We start from the raw sequence: 16,261 nt of genomic DNA, 5'->3' as shown, positions 1-16,261 counted from the left end.
GTCTTATGGTTTCTGGTGAAACATGGGCAAGGTAACCTCCTGCTGATTTCCAAGTACCATCTCACCTTGGCTGACGAATTGGTACTCCTACATGTTGAACAACGCTTGGAGGAAGCAACAAGGGTGGCAAGGGTGCAAAATGTACTCTGGTGAGGGATTTCAATGTCCACCATCAAGAGAGGCTCAGCAGCAGCATTACTGATCAAGCTGGTTGGGTCCTAAAGGGCACAGTTGAGTCTGCAGCAGGTAGTGAGGGAACCAACAAGAGGGAAAAACAACTTGACCTCATTCTTACCAATTTGCTGACTGCAGGTGCATCTGACCGAATGTACTGACTGTTATTTTGCGGGTTTTGGGGCGGATCAAGTAAAAATGTATAAGAAGCACAATTAAAGCTGTTGCTGCAGAGGTCTCTACTTGCAACAATGTTGTCTACATATAAGAAGAAATAAAGCCGGATATTTCCGAGGAACCAAATAATTCCCTTAGTTTTCTCCCCTGCTTTTGGTATGCCAGCACTGTGCAGGTCACAATAACCATTGTTTACCTTACCCAAGTACCTACTACTCAGGAGGGGTCTTAAAAGTTTAAGAGTAGCAAGTTACTTAAGTAAGGAAGGGTGGTGTGTACAGACAGAGACAGAGAAAAACAGACAGAAGTAGGGAAAATTGAATAAAGACCTGATTCTGTTGTAATCAGTACAAATATACTTCTAGTACAGGTCACACCAGATTGTGATGAATGAACAAAATACAAATGTTATTGTGAAAAGGCATGTGATACTCAGGAATATTTCACACATGTGGCATTTTAACTCTGACATCAATACTCATTATTCTCTGTGGTTTGTAATAAAGTAAAATTCCTATAACGGACTGAAGACTCAAACATTTGCTTTAAACTTGAAAATCACCCAACTGTCCATTCTGTTTAGATTGCATTATCTCATTCTTCCTACCAAAATGCACCATTTTAAACTTCTCCATTTTAAATTTTGTCTGTGATCATGTTATTAATTGATCTTGATGTCCTGAGGCCTTTTATCCACCTCATTGTTCACTGTATTTCGATATTATGTACCTTGAAAAATTTTGAAATTATGTATCCCTGACAGAAATCATTAGAATATATCAAAATGACAGTGGTCTTATGATTGACTCCCTGAGGAACAGTATTTTAAATCTCCCTACAGTCTGAGAAACCATTCATCACTAAACACTATGTCTCTTAGCCAATGATATATCCATGTTGCCATTGTTTCTTTAATCCCAAGAGCTTTAATTTTGCCAACAAGTTTATTATGTGGTACTTTGTCAAATGTCTTTTGAAAATTCATTAATCACACTATAACCTCATCAACCATCTCCAAGGCTACATTAACAAACTTGATTAAGTTAATCAAATGCAATTTGCTTTTAAAACAGCCTGGATTATTGTGTTTCTCCCCAACTGAAGTTAGACTTATTGGCTTACATTACTCAATTCATCTCTCACTTTTTTGAACAACAGTGAATACATAAAAGTCACAATATTTGCAAGCATTTGGCTCTACCCTTGAGAAGGGTTAATTAATAATTATCAAAGAATAACATCAGAACTGAGCATCAGGTTATAAAATCAGCACTTAAAAGATGGGAAAAATAACCAATCCAATTTAATGCCACACTAATCAATCAATACTATCTTCATCATGATCATAGTATGTGGCAAGTTACCCTGTAGTGGAACAGTTTAAACTCTGTTGAAAGGATTTGTGTGAATTGTAAACACTTATTGGCTTTTTCATTAAGTTTGTGAAGATTGTAATCTTAGTTTGTCCCCACAAAGTAAAACAAGAACTCAGATGTGGATAAGTTGTAGTTGGGAAATGAACATTGTTGTGGCATGAAGTTCATGTTTGGAATCTGCATGATGTTCAGTAGAGGGCAGCACCAGTGCAATTAAAGAGATTACTGCAGATTGAAACATGGGTTCAATTTTGGACTTTTAATATTAGAGTTGAGATTCTGTATGAAGAGGGACCAGAATTGTTTTAATTTTCAGATGTATTTCTGAAAAGTGAAGTTCATTGCAGTAAGTCCTCCTTGTTTTCAGCTCTTAAGATAAAATCCAAGGGAAAGTAACACTTTTACCTGTTTCAGGAAAGCTAAAGATTCTATTGATAGGAATCCATCCAACTGAAAATATCCCCTAATGTCTGTCCAGAGCATGTTCACAGAAAAATACAGAAGTGTTACAGAGGCCCTTCATGCAGCACCAGTTTCTTAAATAAGCACACGTACCTAGAGCCAGTCTCCTGCTTTTTACCGCATATCCTTTCCCATCATCATCCAAATAATCATCCAATGCCTCCACCACACTTCCAGGCAGTGCATTCACACCCTGATGTGATAACCCTTTTAAGGTCGATGGGGGATCAATAATTAATCTCCCTGTGGACCCCACTGAGCATGAGTTCCCCTGGTAACAGTCAATGGCCTGTCCAATTAGAACTAATCAATTGAGCCCTTTATAAAGCAGACCCAGGGATGGGTCTGTAGAACTGTCTGTTCCAGTTTAGGACTGGTTTATGTATGTCATGAATAGTGGCTGTATTTTGGTGTTCAACAATAAATGATGTTTAATTGGGCTTTTTTAGTCTCTTATTGGTGATGAGAGTCAAGAAAAGTTTTGGACTGCCTTGCATTTCAACGAACCCAGTAAGAAGTGACAGGGAAATATTGGGAATGTCGCTATCTGCGAAACTGGAACCTGATGATGTATGTGTGTAGGATAGCCACATACACCTTACATATTATTGGGACCATTGTAACCACAGTTACGCATGGGCAACAGACAGTCCAACTTACTTTAAGGGTCAAACAAGGGACAGGTCCCAACCTGGGGTTCTTGTAGTGCAGTGGTAGTGTCCCCACCAGGAGTCCTGGGTTCAAGTCCCACTTCCTCCAGAGATTTATAGTATAACCTCTGAACAGGTTGATTAGGAAAGTATTTATAAAGCAGATCTAGGGATGGGTCTGCAGAACCGTCTGCCCCAGGGTGGGACTTGCCTATGTATACCATGAGTCATGGCTGTATTTGGTGTTCAATAATAAATGATGTTTCTTTCTGGTCAGGCTTCATAAGTTATTATACCTAACTACTCGCTGAATGAAAATGTTTTTCTTCACCTTACCCTTGGTTCTTTTGCAGATTATTTTCAACTTATACCCTCTTGTTCTTGTACCCATTATGAGTGGAATCAGTTTCTCTCTATCTACCCGCTCACAATTTTGAAAATTTCTATCAGATGTCCTCTTGGTCTTCTTCTCTGTAAGAGGAACAATCCCAACATCTTCACTCTATCCTCATAACTGAAGTTCCTCATCCCAGGAACAATTTGGAGACTGCTTCTGTACTCTCTCCAATGCGTCACATCCTTCCTATAATGTGGTGCCCAGAACTGTACACAGTACTCCAGCTGAGTTCTAACAAGTGCTTTATACAATTCAGCATCACAATTTGCTCTTGTCCCTATTCTATGTCCCTATTAATAAAGCTGAGGATTCTAGATGGTTTATTTACTGCCCTACTTTCAACGATCTGTGCACATATACACCCAGGATCCTCTCCTCCTGCAGCCCCTTTAGAATCGTACTCCTATTTTTTTCATTGTCTTCCAAAGTGCACCACCTCATACTTCACAGATATAAGCCTGCTTTTCTAATTGTATTAAAATTGCTGTTTAACTTATGTGCAGTACAGACAAAGAGAGTTGGCCCAATTACATTTTACAATGTAAACCTTTCTCCTTCATTTGAATTAATGCCTTGCAGATGGTTTCAATGCACATAGAATCAGGCTACAAGCAGCTTAGCTCCAAGTTGGGAGATGAACAAAAAACTGCAAATCACCGTTTACAAGGATAACAAGCTGTAATTATTGTATTTTGAAGGCAACACAAAGATTAATGATGTCACCTCAGGTTTTTACTGTGAGAAATACTGCTCAGGGTGGTAGTCCTGTTTGGTGTCAAAGAGTGCCTAACTATAAATGCCAAACTGTTCACAAATACCAAGAGGAAGGACAGACAGTAGGTTATTGGTCATGAAGCAGATACATCTGAATTTGAGAAAATTGTCCTTGCCCTTTTTTGTTATGAACTTATAAAGGCAATGATAAGAACCAGATTGAAAGCATACTGCAATAAGCATCAGGCATCTTCCATTTATTACAATTTTTCTTACACAGAGTCCCTGCTGAAATCCTCCCTATATTCGCTGAAGAGCAGTACTCTGCATCAAAAGTTCTTATGGTCATGACCTGTTTTCCAATACCAGCATCTGGGGAAAGCATTATATGTCTAATTCCTTTTAGATCTTTCTTAAGATGAGGAACCCTGAAGAAAGGGGGGCTATAATCTCAGATCAGTCACAATGCATTGCATTTGTCTGTGGCTGGCTTCAGCACTAAGGTCAGTGTTGAGGAATTTAAGGAGAAGGTTAATAGTGGCAGGAGAAGAAAGAAAGATCAATCTGGTCAAAATGCTGACATATTGTCAGACAAAAATGGGCATGGGATTGGCAGCCTCTGATTTTGCTTCCTGAAGGTGGTGTTTCCAAACCATTTAAATCCATTATGAGTGGCCAGCAACTGGAGTAAAGGGTGTGCAGCACCGCATCCCCAGTTGTATAGATTTATACCAATTGTTGCCTACATTGGTCTTTCCCCTGTGTTAACAAATAGCACCTATCAGTACTTTTGCAGTATGTCTAAACATGATCCATATTTCTTTGATCATTTTCTCTGTCTCTTTTTAACAGTGCCATCCTGCCCAGTTTCCTGACCATAACACCCATGCATTTCTGGTTTTGAGGTCTAGGAAGCCTAGAAAACCCTCTTCCAAAGTATTATTGAACCAGACAAACCCAAATTCCTATTGTTGTTAAGTATCGGGAACCAAAAGTGAACTTGGTACATTCTTCTGCATATGCCCAACTTAAAATATACAAAATAGCAATATTAATCCAGGTGAGTGATTTAAGACTGGGTGGAATCATAGAATCTTTACTGTGTGGAAGTAGGCCACTTAGCCCATCAAGTCCAAACTAGCCTTCCAATGAGCATCTCTCCCCTACCCACCCAATCACCTGACATTTCCCATGACTAATCCACCTGCACATCCCTGGAAACTACAAGCAATTTAGCATGGCCAATCCACCTAACCTGCACATCTTTGCACTGTGGGAGGAAAGCAGAGCACCTGGAGGAAACCCACACAGACAGGGGGAGAAAGTGCAAACTCTACACAGACAGTTGCCCAACGGTGGAATTGAATGCAGGTCCCTGGCACTATGAGGCAGCAGTGCTAACCACTGAGCCACCGTGCCGCTCCATCATAGAGCTCGATCCTCACAATGCCAGAAAGAACCAAGACTACCAAGCAGTAAAAATACAATTTGCATTCCTAATCACAAGGACCCCGATAATAATGTAGTATGGCATGAAATAAGTTGATTTCAGATTGCATTGTCAAAATGTAAATTTGATACTTTCACGTGATTGTTTTAAGAATATGAAGTTGAGCCAACATAAATCAGAATTTTTAAAATTACCAGGACACAATGTAAACTTATCCCATCAAATCATGTAAAAGTGCTTTCAATCACCTTTGGCTACAACAAATAAAGACAGATATGAAAGAAGCTCCAACTGTTCAGATACTGTGTTTCAGAGTTTGAGAGATCTTGGAAGATTACCAAAATAGGGAGGGCATTGTCATGGGGGGATTTGAACATGAAGGAGAGAATTTTTAATTTGAGACTTTGGTAATCAAGGATCCAATGCAAATCAACAAGCAGAGGATGATACCTTAAAAAGATATTGTTGTGCAAGATGAGATGCTTTGTCAGTTACAAATCTTCCAAATCGCTTCGTGTTACAGCAGACACTGACTGGGATGACGCTGTGAGTGGGACTGAAATTGAAGCAAAGGAATGCAGACGTGGCGTTTTTGTGGCACCACCACAAGTTGTTTCCTGTGAAATCAGTGTTACTGAAGGAAGCTGCCCTAGTCCAGCCGTGGATTAAAAGTACAGCTTGTCCTGAGAAAGCACTGGATCTCTGAACTAGCAAGAATATGTGGGTGGCAACACTATAAAGAGCTGAAATTGGAACTATTGAATCAAAATCCGCTGCAGCCTGATAAGGGCACTGATGTCATTTTCCCTTGTGAATGGGGTGATTTGAGGTCTGACTGATGTCATTGTATTCCTGTCTGCGTTGTGAACTACTAATTGTTTCTAATAGGTTACATGAGTTTGGAGTGACCTTTCATTTTCAATGTTCAGTTTTCTTTTTGGTAATCCAGGCAGCTGCTGTATTTTTTTTTCAAAATGATTAAAACATGGGTAAATTGAAGCAGACGTTAAAATAAGGTGGAAGAGTTCCTAGTCTCAGTCAAGCTGAAGGAGTCTGATTTCTGATCCTATAAAATAATTCAGTAATTTCTTTGAACTTTTAAAAAAAAATTGTTGGCAGCTGTGGCCCAATCAGTAGCTTTCTCATTGCTGAATCAGTTGGCTGTGGATTCTAGTCCCACAACAGGAACTGAGCACAATCTTGACAGTGCAGTGCAGGAGTGAGGAAGTGCTGCCCAACTAGAGGTACCACCTTTTGACTAAGATGGTAAAGCAAAGCTCCATCTCCACACTCAGGTGGACATAAAGGACATATCGCAAAAAAGAGCTGGGAAATTATCTCTGATGCCCTGGCCAACATTTGTCTCCCAATCAACATCATAGCAATAAATGAACATTGTGGTTTATGGGAGTTTGCCATGTACAATTTTGGTGCTGCACATATGTTACAACACTTCATTTCATTAGCACATTGTTGGATGTCTAGCACTGAGAGACAGCACCTGAGATTGTGAAAAGCCCTATGTAAATGAAATAATTTCTTTGTTGAGTATATAGAAGTATTATTATCATCTTTTTTCTTTGCCACTACAATAGTAAGTAGAATCCAAAATCTTTGCGATAATACCAATCTGACACATTCAGTTCCACAATTCAGCTACTCATATAAAGTGTAATAAAACAGATTTCTTTTAGATTGGTTTGTCCAGCTGTGCAAATGAATAGACAGGTCTGAACAAAATACACTCTAATTTTAGTCAATATTTCTCCCCTTCTCATTTCTGCTGCTTCATCGCCAGTGAATATTTTGTGAATGAAGTGATTACAAATTTAAGTCAACAAAGTCTAATTTTAATTGATCACTAGAATAATAATCAAAACCTAAATTTATATAGAATTTTACTTGATGTACCACAAGTTTCCCCCTTTCAACAGGAAACCACAAATCTAAACACAAGCCAATGGGATGATATCATTTGCGTATATGATGCCATTGTGGAGCTTTATTCATGTAGTCAGTGCTGGACTGGAAAATTTCATTTAATAACAAAGGGAGACCTACTCCACAGCTTTGATGGTTGACAAGCAATGAAAATCACTTACTTTAGGCATAACATGCAATTCTTCCTTGGTCAGAAATCTTTAACCCATTCTGAGGAAGGGTCACCGGACCCGAAAGGTTAACTCTGCTTTCTCCTGCACAGATGCTGCCAGACCTGCTGAGCTTTTCCAACAACTTTGTTTTTGTTCCTGATTTACAGCCTCCGCAGTTCTTTTGGTTTTTTTTTCTTTAAATCATTTGTTGTGTGCTTCAGAACTTTTTCGGTAATTCTGACTAGTAATAATGTTCCATTTTATTTTAAAATTAATTTCATCCTCTCAGATTTGATGTATGATGTGAGCAAGACTAGGTTAACATCCAAGAAAATATCTATTAGCCAAGTAGACTATTTTTCACAAATAGTCATGTATTTACACAATTAAAGCTGGAACTTACGCAGAATTTGAAGAGAAGTTTTAGCTTTGCTTAGCGATTACCACGAAATACAAGGTGGGAATGTTATATTGCTCAAAAATTACGACTGCTATTTTGCTTCTACTACACCTGTTTCAAAATTAGAGATGATGACTCATTTATTAATTTACCTTAGAAAATAGTTTCGAAAGAATGAGCCAACACAAAGTAATTTTGTACTGCCAGTTTACTTGATGGACTAATGATGGCGTTTACAGCAAGGATATAATTCAAATGTGGGAATATGAACATGAGCCTTCTTAACATGGAGATGCACAAAGCAGCGACTGAAGACCAGGATGTCTTTCTCTTCCATGTATTTGGCAGAAAGGGGAGGTTCCATGAGGATCTCGTGGGAAAGAGGGGAGATGTTGCATGGTGGATATGACTTTCCCTGTTGGGATACTTCCTGATCTCACTAAGGAAAACTTGGTTCTTTCTGACATTTGCTAAACTGCTTTCAGTGTGCAAACACTGCTCACGCTAATTATACTGTCCTATCTGTTCGTAGCCCAGGCAATGGTCAGGGTTACAACTGACTGCAGCACATCCCGAATACCTGGGGGAATCAAGTCTATACCTCCAGGATGGTATTAGAGTCTCTCAGCTTCTTCATTAAATGGAGGCCCAGTCACTTTCCATCCAGCATCACCCACCTCCTTCTGCCTGAACCTGCTCTCACATTAAACAACAGCTGGTTCAATTCCAGAAATTGCTGGAGAAACTCAGCAGATCTGGCAGCATCTGTAGAGAGAAAGCAGAGTTTACATTTCAAGTCCGGTGATCTTTCTTCAGAACTTTCAATGCACCTGATGGCAGACAGCAAGAGCTGGTGTGTTTCCTGGCCGGTCATCCTGCAGAAAACAATGGCAACTAGTGCAGTACTCTGCATATAAATGTAAATGATCCATTAGAAGTCCATGGCCCAAACATCAGAAATGAAGATGACAGATAGAAAATATATCGTTCTGCAAATATTCTTCTTCCTTAATCAAAAAAATAAGACGTTTTTTAGATCTCATAAAGGCTCACTAGACTTGAAACATCAACTCTGTTTTACTCTCTGCTGATTCTACCATAACTACTGAGTTTCTCCAGCATTTTGTTTCTGTTTCAGAGTTCCAGCATCTGCAGTTCTTTACTATAATATAAAAAATATTAGCTATACTTGATTAAAAAGCCTTGCACTTTATATGCTTCATTAGAATATAGTTGATCTTAATTATCTACCATAATGATTGACCTGTCTTGATAGATGATGTTCATATTTAGACAATCAACATCCCCATCCCCAAATTCCTGTACAAGTCAATTATTCTTCTTTTCCCTACACACCATCTCCATTCTCTCCAGGAGCAGTTATTATTCTGCCAGAAAAATCAGTAAGCACTGAGACATCTAATCATTCAGCTAGTCTGCCAGCTCACATTTCTGATGCACCAGACAACAAAACATGACTGTAACAGTGAGGTGAGACATGGTATTTAGCTCTTTTGTTCTGACTTTGTTCAAATGAAATTGTCTCCCACAGTTTCCTCAGCTACGGAATGCCGGAAACAGCATACATTTATCTCTGGAAATCCCACTGACAGGCTCGACACTACAGATCTCATTGAAGATGTTGGCTTTCGATTCAACACAGAGACTGCTGGAAGTTTAACATATGGCTGTTAGATGACACCAGCACCAATGGCAATGACAGGATGATAGCTAACACACATTAAGAGAAGAGAACTAGGCAAGTATTGAAGAACGTTTGGGAATTGTACCACTGCAACATTTCAATGCCTCAGGCGCTGACGGAAAAATTGAAAATTGTTCAAAAAAGGAAGAAATAATCCTTTGCCAGCAACTGAAAAGCTGATGTTTCTACTTAGAATTATGAGCAAGTTGTTCCACATTCTTTATATTGAACCTTGAATTATGGATGGAAATAAGTTTCTATATTTAATTCTGCAGCATATTTTGAGACATGAGTCACAACAGTAATGTTGATGAGAAAGAATAGAATTCCAGTTTAAGATTTTTTTTAATATCAGTAAATTAAAGTTACATCCTCAAGTAAGTGAAGAACCTTCCTAACTAATTGTCCAACATGTAACCTACAAAGTCCTCGGGAAACCAACTAACATTCCTTAAAACAGTGAAATGTTTCTCCATGTTATAAGAGAAGGTGGGATGCCAAAGTGAAGTATGTGGTCCCATCAATCATTCCTTCATATGAATTGTCTAAATATAACTCAGTCCCAGTAAATAGGTGGTTTGCCAAGACATGTTATATTTGGATCAGCATTTTAATGTAATGAAAGTGAATGGAAAAGGTAAATGGAATTCTATGCTACAATTATAATTATGCTTGGATCAGATACATGTCTGTCAGCCTTGATTATATTGTTGATATTATTCCAATCAAGGAACTAGATTTGTTTCTGTTCACTGGAGTAATATGAAATTCAAAGTGGGAGCTGATGGTTTCCTCAAAAGAAAAAAACTACTCCCTTACTCTTGCCGGTGTATTAATACATTTTACAAATTGATTTATGATCTCAATAACACTATTCTGTGATGTCTTCCGAGTTTTATCTGATGTTCTGGGCCATTTTCTACAATATGCTGATTCTGCTATCTGATTCTTGTGGACATTCTTCAATTCAAGTCTATTTCTGACAATAGTTCATTCTGACAACTGAAATTCTTGGCCCCATTGTAACTTCCGTTATGTTCAAGCCCATTCTGTGAAGAACATGATCTGGACCTGTCCTGCTTTCAGCCATGCATTTTGTCTAAGAGTCCAACTGATCAATTCCCAAGATGGTAGAGTTCCCTTTTTCAAACTTGTGTCTCTCCCAAACTTTATAGGTTTTAAAGCAAACCTTAACTCCTCATTTCTTGGTTAGCACTGACTTCTCTCTTCTGAAATACTGGGGAAATGCAGTTCAATAGCACCAAAAAAAGGATGTGTTCCTTACATTTTGCATTTTTGGATAAAATTTACCATTTCTGTCTTGCAAATTATTGTTAAAGTGTAGTTTTTCACCCATTGGAATGATCAATAGTGAAATCTCCCAGTCCATGTAAATCCTGTCCTTGCCCACTACCCATATGATTGCTAGTAAGCTTTTGCTTATTCATTTGGGGGCTGTTGTTTAAGCAGGAAAAGGGGATGTTACATTATGTCACCAATTAACTGGCATTATCAGGAGCAAAAAAGGAAGTAGTAATACGTTCTCCTCCTGATGCAGGAGTTGCTGAGTCCAATGTAAGGCACACAACCCCACTTTGTCAATTTCCCTGTTAAGAACAGCCAACACAACAGAGACCAGGGATTGAAACTGAAACCATCCTAGTCCATCTGGTTCAGCTATTTATTCCTTTAATCAGCTCGCCAACAACAGTAGTCCTTATGGAGAAAGTTAACCAATCCTGTTGTTTTATTTAAATTTACGGAACAAGTGAACCAAAAACATAAACTTCTAATTAAAGACACACAACAGTAGCAAGAATTTTACTGCACTCTGTAGACTTCGGTCAGTAAGCTTTAACTGGCTAATGACCCCTGCATTTCTCAAATCTGTTCACTTTATTTTCAACAACTGTTACTTATTAACTTATCCCCAGTGATTTTCAGAGCAGCTCTGGACATTTCAACTCCAGTTGTACTGATACAAGAATGGTGTTTTTGTTCTCAAGTGATATGGTCGTGCAGAGAACTGCGCAGGTTTAAAACATTGATGTTCATCCATAATATAAAAAAATTCTATTGCTTTTAATGTTTGTTTCCTGTTTTCAGAGTTCCCACCTGTGTGTTCATTTGTTGCTGCTTTAGTATAGACAATAAAGTAAGATTCCTTTGATTAGCTTCAGTTCCTTTCCAATGCCAAATCATTTAGGTCCACGGTGTTTAATTGTAAGGTTTATAAGGTTATTGGCCCAAGTCTTCCAATCTGAACCAGAATCACCTTTTACAACCCTGATCAGACAATAGCTTACATACTTAACCCTTATTTTCTGAGACCATCTTCCTAAGGAAGGTGCTGCAGTGCTCACCAAGCTAGGAGTCCTTTCCGGCAGCAATCTTCATTGAAGCCATGCCCTCTTATTGCAGCACTAGCTGCTGCACTCCAGTATGTAAACAGTTCAAAGACCCGACGTCTCTCTGAGAAGCTACAGCAATAGGAAAGTGGATAAGAGAGTAGTGGGGTGAAGATGAGGGAGCAGGGCGGCAGGTAGGTGTGCTCTGGTGATGGAGTGTAGTCATGTGGGGTCAGGGGTGTCTGCCAGGTGGTTCGGGGTTATAGACAGGATGATGCAGGGGCTGGTGTGAGTTGAGGGTTAGTTCTGTGGGTTTGGGTCATAGTGGAATGATCAGGTGGGTGGTGGGGTGGTAGTAGTGGTATCAGAGGTGCATTGGGGTCATGAATTTGGTGGACGGTAGAGAGATGAGGAGATGGAGTTGGCAATCAGGGTTGGAATCGAGGGTTTGATGCATTCAGGGGAGTCAGTTGTATAGTTACCCAAGAGATACAAATGGCTTTTATCCATTTAGCATTTCCTAAATATCTGTCCAGGCAAGTGAGTTGGAAACCTCCAAGGTTTTTGATTCTAACTTAAAGCTGGAGACTTTATTGGATGTTTCAGACATAAACCCATTGGATGTTTAAACTTTCTGGGCAATTTCATTGGGTCTGGCAGCATCTGTGAAGAAAAATCAGAGTTAATGTTTCGGGTCTGGTAACCCTTTCTCAGAACACATGGATGGAAATATTTAGTTTCTGATGGTCCAGAAGCTAGATAATCCTGCCCATTAGGTTTAGAATTGTATCTTTTAATTTACTACACTTCTACATTTTCAGACTGTAGCATTAAATGTATAATAGATTAAAGTGGTCATTTGACCTGTGCTGGAGTCCAAATGATTTAATTATGAAAAGAGTCAAGGAAGATTCATTGCTTTATTGGGAAGGAAGTGTGAGGTATTTACAATTAGACACAATGGCAGCTGCTTCTGAGTCTGCAATGAGTAGACCCAAAGTCTACCATGTCGCATAAAAAAACATTACAAATATTAAATTCTGTAAATTATTCAGTTACTTCTAAGATGAAAGGAAGTTGGAATCAAGAATAGCTAATTAGAATTTTGACTTTAGATACATATCGAATATCTTCAATTGCCAGGGAGAAGAGGTTCAAGGAAGCCATTTTAAATCAGTTTACAGGATTTCATATAAGTCCATGAAAAATCACAAACATACAGCAGTTGCAGCTTTGTCTTGTGTAGTCTGCAGTTATCTGAGAGATAAAGCAAAAGATAGAAGCAGTCAAGACTGTATCTTAAGCAGAGAAAACACTGGTTGCTTACTTCACCAAGTGAAATGTTCACATATAGACTGAAAACCAAGTTTGTGAGGCATTGAACAAGGATGGAGGTAGAGGAATAAAACTACACTGTAATCCTTACAGTAAGAAATAGTTCTGGGATTAGAGATTATGCAGCTGGGAAGGGAAAAGAGATCAATTCAATGAAAACTGAACTGTTGATAAAGAACTGTAATTTTATGGAGAGTTTGATATATGATATGGCCCTGTTTATTTCTATTGTTTAAAGTATGAGTTGTCTACAGAGGTAAATATTGTTTAATCACAGTGCTTTTAGTCATTTGATAGTTTAAGAGTTTTCAAAGTTGAAATCCTGATGTTGTTCTTTGAGCCAATAACTGAAATTTGACTTTCTCTTTAACATTTATTGGTCTCAATAGAGATTGTAACAACAACTGGCTTCAGGAAGGGAAACCTTATACATTTTCTTTTACTTGTATCCTCTGATAAATATTTCCTCAATGTCTCCATGGATGAACACATCAGCGGCTAGAGTAGGTTTATTTAATCCCTCTATGGTGCCAGATTAGTTGATCAATCTGGTAGTGGGAGCATTGCTTTTCAGTTTAATGTCCCCCAAAATGGGAGAGGGAGGGTGAGAAATCAGCTGAGAATCCCATTTCTCACCGTAGTTCAGTCATCCATAATAGTGGAAAATGCATTTATTGGCACTGGGTAATATCAGATTCTGACTTGGCAGTGATGTTCCCACAAGACAAATATCCTGTCATCATGTGCAATTAAGTTTCACATATAAAGAGGTACAAGAATCTTGACAGGATCCATGGAAGTTCTCCAGCATTTATCTAGAATGTTGGTGTGGGAAGGAAAGGAGACCAGAAATAGAAAAAAATTGGAATGTGCAGTTCCCAACCTCGGAAGTTAATCAGGAGTTTTTAATTGTTTAACATTTCAGTAATTGATGAATAGATTACATTATTCAACAGATAATTGGTTCAGACATGATTAACAGCTCTAGATCGGCATCTGGGAGCATTGAGAATATCAAATACTATTGTGTAATGGTGACATTCACTATCTGGACCTGTAGATGAGGTTATCTAAAAAGATATTTCTACCTGACCTGCTTCTCCTGGGATTTAACGAAACTGTATAATAATGACTTATTTCAGCTCTGTTAAGTTGTATGTGAGGATGTTATCATGCTGGCCGTACCTTTTTGGTATAGAGCATGGAGCTGACTGATTTATGCGACTCTCAGATTCTTAAAAAAAATTACTACACAGAATCATAACCTCAGAGTTACAATATCTCTTTACAAGTTTGTGGTAACATCAGATACATGTAAGTGAACAGAAAAAGAAACTAAAACATTTGAAGGTGCACTTAAATGCTCCCTCCTGTTAATGAAGATTTATGTACTAAGGTTCCCTGGAAACATTTTTATTTCTGATTGTTTTGTCACAAAAGAATTTCATTGTTTTATGTGTTTAGTCCAAGTTTCATATGCTGATGCAGAAAGTGCCAAAAATGAAACAGGCTAAAGAACATGGAAAATATCCAAAATAATTTACATCCTATTAATTGAGTAGAACATCATATATTTTATCCACTATCCAGCAAATCAAACATACTAAGATTTCATTGCAATATTGATGCAATGTCAAAGACAGGTCATTCCGTCTCAGATAAACAAGTAAATCTGCTCCTGATTACTTCTTACCTATATATTGTCCTTTGCCTTCCCTGAAAGGAGGTCCAACTGGGCCTTTAACCATTGGATACATGTATTTTGAACGGGCATAGCCCCCACTCAAGACGTAACCAATGATGGTCATCAAGAAAAGGATGAAGATATTCGTTTGCACCATTGTCCTTCTTTGTGGGATCTGTCTGAAAAGTTGAACAGAAACAGTTAAGAACAAAACTAGACTGGGAACTTGAACACCACACATCTTTATACTGACACCATCAATCTAGGTTTGGAATTGATCCAGCATGATTTTCAAACTCAGCTGAAAGCAATTGTTTCCAGGTAATGTCAAAATTCTTTAAAGTATTCTCACTGCTTCAGTGTGTTACTTTGTACTTATTTGAAAGAAGACAAATTACAAATGGCTGCTCTCCTGTTCATCATCTGTGTGTTAAAAGCACTAATTTGAACTTCAATGTACAGGATACATGGCACGTCTGTGAGTCTGCGGCTGGTGCTGACATGTTACAGTGGCACTGGCAAAGGTACAGTTTAAGGGCTCTACAGCACAATCTTGCGGCCTCAGCACACAGACCCTGGCTATTGATGACCTCCTGTGTATTAGTGCCAACAGTAATTACTGAAACCAACCTAAGACTTCAGTCAAACATACCCTTTTGTCACTTCCCTATGCATATGTTGTTTTAATCCTAATTTCTCTTGTTTTTCACCACCTTGCTACTCTGATTTATGCTTTACAGGAAAAATAAATCTCCATTTATTTTTTAAAAAGTACTAAAAATAATTAGTAGAAAATTGCTTTTCAAACATGCAGTTATGTCTGACTTATGCATGTTGTATTTACGTGCCGTTACTGTGCGTAATTTTAGGAATAAGTTGTTAAGCTTTGGATGGTCCAAAGTCAGATCCTAATAACCAAAACAGTCTCTGATATAAATGGTCCTTTGATCTGTCTTTTCAGAGAATCACTTGACTGTCTGGCATTACAACATCTAACAGTTTCCTGGATAATTCCAGTGGCCTAACTCCAAACACATTTCTTAACAACCTGTTCCAGCTATAGATCAGTTTCTACATAAAGATGCATTGCTCAGATCTGTCCTAACCTTGCTTTTCACAAGTCAGACTTAAGATTTTTCCAGTTTGGAATTCTATTTTTTGTTCCATCAAGTATATAGATCAATCAACTACTGTAATTTGAATTACCTCCAATGTCCAGTTCTGGAAAGCTAAGTGCTACAAAGTTCTCACAAGTAAATACCAATGTGGCTTCAGGCTGAATTCAGCAGTGGGCTG

The 16,261-nt window shown here is 38.4% G+C and overlaps 1 protein-coding gene and 1 long non-coding RNA gene across 2 annotated transcripts in view; both read right to left on the bottom strand.

Moving 5' to 3' along the window:
* The window catches only part of yars1 (tyrosyl-tRNA synthetase 1), a 484,347-nt gene that overhangs the window by 100,882 nt on the left and 367,204 nt on the right, over positions 1-16,261 (bottom strand). The window lies entirely within an intron of this gene.
* The window catches only part of LOC125486284, a 118,056-nt gene continuing 114,647 nt past the window's right edge, over positions 12,853-16,261 (bottom strand). The window contains exons 2-3 of the long non-coding RNA XR_007264969.1: positions 14,975-15,144; positions 12,853-13,203 (exon numbers count right to left, since the gene is read on the bottom strand). This is a non-coding gene — a long non-coding RNA (uncharacterized LOC125486284). The remainder of the gene's footprint in view (positions 13,204-14,974; positions 15,145-16,261) is intronic.

The sequence above is a fragment of the Rhincodon typus genome, chromosome 27, assembly GCF_021869965.1.
Source record: "Rhincodon typus isolate 14 chromosome 27, sRhiTyp1.1, whole genome shotgun sequence".
NCBI classification, from domain to species: Eukaryota; Metazoa; Chordata; class Chondrichthyes; order Orectolobiformes; family Rhincodontidae; genus Rhincodon; species Rhincodon typus.
This window is presented reverse-complemented; position numbering and strand designations above follow the sequence as displayed.